Here is a 7,685-nt window from a genome sequence, read left to right as displayed (position 1 = left end):
GCTTTCTCCGCCATCCCAGTGTTGGGGTTTAGCTCCTCATATCAAAAATAAGTTCAAAATAATAAATCATGGCTCAAAAGGTGGTTTTATTGAAGAGAATATATAAAACAGCAGATCTGCAACGGTGTATAGATGTTACATAAGTCACCGTTACAGTTGGTGTTGCAATACTGAAGATATACGTTACTAATCGACTGTTACAGGATCGGAAATTTAAGACCCTAGAATACGACTGTCCAGCACAAATTAATGTTCTTCAGCTGTTGAACAACGATACCGTTCTGCGACTGTTTCTCGTGCGTCAATGTTCTTCGTGTTCTTCCTCTTCAGCAGCAGCAACAACAGAAACAGAGTTTGATAAAACTTTGATTTCTTCTTCTCTGGCTCTCCTCAGGTCCCCAAACTCTCGACACCCCTTCTATATGACCCAAACGATCTATTTATATCAAAAATACCGATTAAATCTCTCCCAAATCTTCCAAAATCTCTTTCCTTCTCTTCACGGCAAAGTTACGGCAATTTCTTGTTTTAGCATTTCTACGCTTTTCTGAGCTTTCCTTTTTATTCTAAACTCTTCCTTATTTAGATACAAATCTTTGGGAAGGTTTACAACACTTTAATCTCTCTAAAATTCCCTAAAACAGGTCACACACGTGACTTTCCATATTTTCTGTTGTGATAAAAATCCGTCGATTGAGCCCAGTCTAATCGATTTAACACCCATATCAGATTCCTAGACCCATAAGGAGTCTATCCTATGAAAATCAGAGGTTTAATCGACCTCAAACTCCTCCAAATCAGAACCTAACTGCCAAACTGTCACTATTTTCCCGCCCTTTTGAATTTAATGAAGATGGTTGCCCCTTATCCAGAGTAGGGGTGCGATTAGCAGCTGCCTGGAAATGGGATGCCCCTTAGTAATTAGGTTACCCCTTATCCAAAGTGAGAGTCCGAATAGCAAATGTCCTCCTGCTTTGCAACTTTTCGAGCCAATTTTTTCCAAAATGTTTATTCCAAAAATACCTACAAATAAAAAACAAAATAAGTACAAAATGAGCCCTAACAATATATAGAATCGAGACAAACAACACAAAAATGTGTCTATCAAATACCCCCAAACCTATTATTTGCTAGTCCTCGAGCAAAAATAAAATAGAAATAAAATCCTAACTCACTGTCGCAGGCATCGTCGATTGCATTTAGCGTATGCAATAAGCCTTTAAACCCCTAGGTGTCCCTAGTGGCGGAGTGTTGTCTCCGGAGGGCTTACCAGAGGTATACCCACAAAACCTTTATACTCCAGACCCTAGCTATCTACACAGAACCTTGGAAGGCACTAAAGAATCTCCTTGGTTGGCATACTTATTGACTACAGGAGGAAGTACCCTGATGCGAAATTCCAATTGTTGTACACGAGTTTGCACTCAAGCATACTAAAATTCATATGAAGTGACAGAGCTCTACTCAGATAGTCGCACTATGGACATCAATATCCGGAGTCAAAACTAATCACATGGATAGATCAAGAAGATGGATATAGAAAAACATAGATGGTTTTGATGTTTACTAGGTGAACGGTGTTTCTCATATCTGTCTGAAGGCCTCCGCCAAAATGAACCTATCCTAATGGACTGAGATACTAGTCTGACTAATATCAACACACTGGGCATATACAATAACCAGTGATTGATAATCCTAACTCTAGGTCAACACAACTGGCATATACAAGGGTTCCAGTGGTCGACTTTATTGAATTTATTCCAGTTGGTCTGATGGTCTGGTCTCTTTTTTTTTTTTTTTTTGTATCTCAATCACTCTAATTCACCCTAGCATTGGTAACAACTTGAATCGTGAGCCCCACCTAATCACTTAGAGAAACATAGTTTAAAAACAAAACAAAATAAAAACAGAAGTGAAAAGGACTCAACGAGATATGGTGAAACTATCATGTTATTTCTAACACCTGAGCTCTGTGCTTTTATGAATAGACTCTTTAGATGTTGCCATCTAGTCAGATTGGTTCCTCAACTCCTACAACCAAAATGCTTCCATCCACTTAGATTGGTTAGTGCCATCCTTAATAGGGATAAATTTCTAGGCTCTGGAGTTTATTTATTGCAACGAAAAGGTAACAAAAAGTTCTACCCCACCCCCAAACTTAAATCTAACATTGTCCTCAATGTTTCTAATCAAAGAACAGTACCAAAAATATAAGTAACATGAGGAAATAGTAAAGAGAGAAGTCGGAAAGATAGTACCTGGGTGAAGTGTAACCAAAAACCTACAAAAATATTATACAACATACAAAATCGCCTCGATGGTCAATCAAGGTAAACAGGGTCCTCCAGAGGGACCTCCTCAACATCACCTGTAGGAAAAGGCTCTAAAAAGGGCTTCAATCGCTGACCGTTAACCTTCGAAGAACTACTACCATCTGGTGTCTCAATCTCAACAGCGCCATGAGGAAAAACAGTACGGACCACAAAAGGACCGGTCCACCGAGAGCGCAACTTCCCGGGGAATAGATGCAAACGAGTGTCATACAGAAGAACTTTTTGACCTGGAGAAAATGACTTTCGTAAAATATTCCTATCATGCACAAGTTTCATTTTGTTCTTATACTCCTTAGCACTATCGTATGCATCTCTACGAATCTCGTCCAACTCATTGAGCTGGAGCTTTCTTTGAGCTCCTGCCTTGTCAAGTGAAAAGTTTAAGTTCTTAATAGCCCAATAGGCTCGATGCTCTAACTCAACAGGCAGGTGACATGCCTTGCCAAACACTAAACGATAAGGTGACATTCCAATGGGTGTCTTAAACGCAGTACGGTAAGCCCATAAGGCATCAGTAAGCCTCGACGACCAGTCTTTCCTATTTGGATTAACTGTTTTCTCTAGAATACGTTTAATTTCCCTATTGGAAACCTCTACCTGACCACTAGTCTGAGGGTGATATGGGGTTGCTACTTTATGGGTAATACCGTATTGTTTCATTAAAAGAGAAACGGTCTATTACAAAAGTGTGAACCTCCATCACTAACTCGCGGCGTACCAAAACGTGTAAGTATATTCTCTTTCAAAAACTGGACTACGACCCTGTGGTCATTCGTTTACACGGAACCGCCTCAACCCACTTAGACACATAGTCTACAACAAGTATGTAAAGATAACCAAACGAAATAGGAAATGGACCCATAAAATCAATGCCCCACACATCAAAGACCTCAATCACTAAAATAGGGTTCAAAGGCATCATATTTCTACGGGAAATGGTTCCTAACTTCTGGCAACGCTCACAAGAAACACAATGACTATGGGAATCTTTAAACAACGAAGGCCAGTAAAATCCACACTGCAAAATCTTAGCAGCAGTCTTCTTAGCACTAAAATGACCCCCACATGCATGTTCATGACAAAAGGAGATAATACTAGACTGGTCACTCTCAGATACACATCTCCTAATAATCTGGTCCGGACAATACTTAAACAGATAAGGATCGTCCCAAAAGAAATGCTTAACCTCGGCTAAAAACCTAGAACGATCTTGCTTACCCCAATGTTGAGGGGTTCGACCAGTAACAAGATAATTCACTATATTTGCATACCAAGGTGATTGGGAAACAGAGAACAATTGTTCATCAGGAAAGCTATCCCTTATAGGAAGGGAATCACTAGGGGAACTAACAACTAGCCTAGACAAGTGGTCTGCTACTACATTTTCTGCACCCTTTTTGTCTCTAATGTCTGGGGAAAATTCCTGTAACAATAGGATCCATCTAATCAATCTAGGTTTGGTATCCTTCTTAGATAAAAGGTATTTCAAAGCAGCATGATCTGTATAGATTATGATCTTAGAACCTAATAGGTAGGACCTAAACTTATCCAAGGCAAACACGATGGCTAAAAGTTCCTTCTCGGTAGTTGTGTAGTTCATTTGGGCATCATTCAGAGTTTTGCTAGCATAATAAATCACATGAAGTAATTTGTTTTCTCGTTGTCCTAAAACGACGCCTATAGCATAATCTGAAGAATCACACATAATCTCAAAGGGTAGGTTCCAGTTAGGTGCCTGGACTATCGGGGCAGTAGTGAGTAAAGTTTTAAGCTTCTCAAAAGCCTCTAAACAAGCATCATCAAAGACAAACTTAACATCTTTTGCAAGCAAATTGCAAAGAGGTCTAGAAATCAAGCTAAAATCCTTAATGAATCGACGGTAAAAACCTGCATGCCCTAGGAATGACCTAATATCTTTTACGGTTTTTGGGACCTGTAAAGTCTTAATAAGGTCAACTTTGGCTTTGTCTACCTCTATACCCTTTGAAGAGACGATGTGCCCTAACAATTCCTGATTTAACCATGAAATGGCATTTTTCCCAATTAAGCACTAAATTTTTTTCCTTACACCTAGTCAACACTAATGTCAAATGATGCAAGCACTCATCGAAAGATGAACCAAACACTGAAAAATCATCCATAAAGACCTCTAAGAACCGTTCTACCATATCAGAAAATATGCTCATCATACAACGCTGAAAAGTTGCAGGGGCATTACATAGCCCGAAAGGCATGCGTCTATACGCAAAGGTACCAAAGGGACAGGTAAAAGTGGTTTTCTCTTGGTCTTCTGGGGCAATAACGATCTGATTATAACCGGAGTAGCCATCTAAGAAGCAATAGTGACTATGTCCAGCTAATCGCTCTAGCATTTGGTCGATAAAAGGAAGGGGAAAGTGATCCTTCCTTGTGACCTTGTTCAATTTCCTATAGTCAATACACACACGCCATCCCGTGGTCACTCGGGTTGGGATTAATTCATTATTATCATTCTGGACTACAGTGATACCTGATTTCTTGGGGACAACCTGAACAGGGCTGACCCACTTACTGTCTGAAATTGGGTAAATAATACCCGCATCTAACAACTTAAGCACCTCTTTTCGAACTACCTCTTTCATGTTAGGGTTCAGTCGACGTTGCATCTCCCTAGAAGGTTTGGAGTCTTCCTCTAAATGAATCTGATGCATACACACAGTAGGACTTATACCCTTAATGTCTGCTATAGTCCACCCTAAAGCTTCCTTATTGTCTTGAAGTACATTTACTAGCCTACTTTCCTGATCACTATCCAAATTGGAAGCTACAATCACAGGTAAAGTCTCAGATGGGCCTAAAAACACATACTTTAGAGTATCGGGTAGTGGTTTAAGGTCCAACTTTGGGGGCTCTTCTAAAGAAGGAATTAGGGTAGTCTCAGAAACTGGTAACGGTTCGAACCTAGCTTTCCATCTATCAGTGTCTAACACAGGGGTAGAATCTAATAGAGCATTCACCTGTTCAATAGTGCTATCGTCGTCAAAATCTAAACCAAAATGGGATAGACAACTTTCTAATGGGTCTTCAGACAAATGTTTGGTAATGACTCCTGAACTAAGGCTTCTATCATGTTCACCTCTCAACACATGTGTCATCTAGCTCATGAGGTTGCTTACTGACATTAAAAATGTTCATCTCCATAGTCATATTACCAAAAGATAAACTCATCACACCATTTCGACAGTTAATGATCGCATTAGACGTAGCTAAAAATGGGCGACCTAAAATCACAGGTATCTGGTTCTCTGGGTCAGGGACAGGTTGGGTATCTAGGACCACGAAATCCACTGGATAAATAAACTTGTCGACCTCAATAAGAACATCCTCGATAACACCTCGAGGGATTTTAACAGACCTATCAGCTAACTGCAGTGTCATCTGAGTAGGTTTCATTTCACCAAGTCCTAGCTGTAAGTATACATGGAATGGCAGTAAGTTCACACTGGCTCCTAAGTCAAGTAAAGCTTTTTCTACCCGGAAGTTACCTATTGTGCAAGCAATGGTAGGAGAACCTGGGTCTTTGTACTTTGGAGTTGTGGTGTTCTGAATGATTGAACTTACGTGACTAGCTAAAAAGGCTTTCTTATGGACGCTAAGTTTTCGCTTTCGCGTACACATATCCTTAAGGAACTTGGCATAAGCAGGAATTTGCCTAATTGCATCTAATAAGGGAAGGTTTATGGTAACTTGCTTAAAAACCTCCACTATGTCATTAAAGTTCGATTCCTTCTTTGTTGGTACTAATAGCTGAGGAAATGGGGCTCTAGGCAAAATCAGACCTTTCAGGAACCGAATTCACATCATCAGAAACTTTATCAGTCTCTTCAGCTACTGGTCCTGAGAGGTGAGATCCTGAGGGGTGAACTACAGTATGTTCACTATCGGGCATGGTTACCTTATTGTCTACAACTCTACCACTTCTAAGGGTTCTAACAACATTCAATTGATTCGATGGTTTTGCACCTAATTCATGAACTCCTCTAGGGTTGGGTTGTGTTTGACTAGGAAACTTACCTTTTTCTCTCAAAGAATCACTTATCAGACCAACCTGGGTTTTTAACTCGGAAATAGCCTGACTATTTTCTTGTCCTATCCTGTTACTAGCTTGTAGACTCTGTTCTACGGATAACTGGAATTTTGCAGTTTGCTGAGTTAACAAGGCGAGAGATTCCTCTAAACTTAGGATTTTCTTATCTGACTGATTCTGAAACTGAGCTAGTCCTGAAGGATTCTTAGTATAGCCAAAACCTGGGGGAGCATTAGAATTACTAAACTGACCTTGACTTTGGCCCTTAGACCACGAAAGGTTCGGATGGTTTCTCCAACCAGGATTATAGGTTTCTGAATATGGGTCAATCTTTTGACGGTTATCAAATCTAGTGTTATTATAAAGAGCATTGGCCTGCTCTTCAATATTCTGGCCTTCCCAAAAAGGCTCCACTCTACCACTAGTCTGGCCCACTTCTAAGGCTTCTAACCTTTTTGCTATAGCAGCAATTTTGGCATCTGATTCATAGCCTCCTTCTACCCTATTAACGTTTCCTCTACTTAAAAGAATTGTTTTCTGGGGTGCCCTACTATTTTCCCATTGCTGGGTTTTTTCGGCGATTTCATTAAAAAATTCCATCGCCGCATCAACAGTTTGGTTTTCAAATCCACCAGTGCATAGAGACTCAACCATGGTCGTTGTGGAATAATCTAAACCCTCATAAAGGATCTGAACTAGCCTAACCTTTTCTAAACCATGATGAGGACACTGGGATAATAAATCATTGAACCTTTCCAAATACCTATATAAAGATTCTCCCTCTTGTTGTGAAAATGTGCATATTTGCGTCCTAATAGACGATGTTTTGTGCCTAGGGAAAAACTTATTGAAAAAGGCAGATGTAAGTTGTTCATATGTCTCAATTGACTCGGAGTCCAAACTATACAGCCACGATTTGGCCTTATCTTTCATGGAAAATAGGAATAACCTAAGTTTCAAAGCATCATCATCTAAGCCTCTAATTCTTAGAGTACTACAAATTTCCTCAAAATCCCTAACATGGTAATAATGCTTTTCATTTTCTTTCCCTAAAAAGATTGGGAACATCTGTAAAGTCCCAGGTTTCAGTTCATAGGGTGCCTCCGTTTCAGCTAACTTAATACACGAAGGACGAGTAGTCCTAGTTGGATTCAACAAAGCTTTCAAAGTTTCCATTTCTGACGCTATCGGAGCAACAAGGATTCTCTCTCAGTCAAAGGACGTTCAAAAACAGACTCTTCAAAAGTCGGACTTTATAGATTAAGGTAATCGAGACGCTTCGAACT

General features: G+C 39.9%; 1 pseudogene; it reads left to right on the top strand.

The window, feature by feature from the left end:
* The first annotated feature begins 7,111 nt into the window (after nucleotides 1-7,111).
* LOC113354698 lies at nucleotides 7,112-7,211 on the top strand (annotated as a pseudogene).
* The last annotated feature ends 474 nt before the right edge of the window (nucleotides 7,212-7,685 follow it).

Source organism: Papaver somniferum, chromosome 2 (genome assembly GCF_003573695.1).
Source record: "Papaver somniferum cultivar HN1 chromosome 2, ASM357369v1, whole genome shotgun sequence".
In the NCBI taxonomy this organism is placed as follows: domain Eukaryota; kingdom Viridiplantae; phylum Streptophyta; class Magnoliopsida; order Ranunculales; family Papaveraceae; genus Papaver; species Papaver somniferum.
Note: the sequence above shows the minus strand (reverse complement) of the source record. Positions and strands in the feature narration are given on the sequence as shown.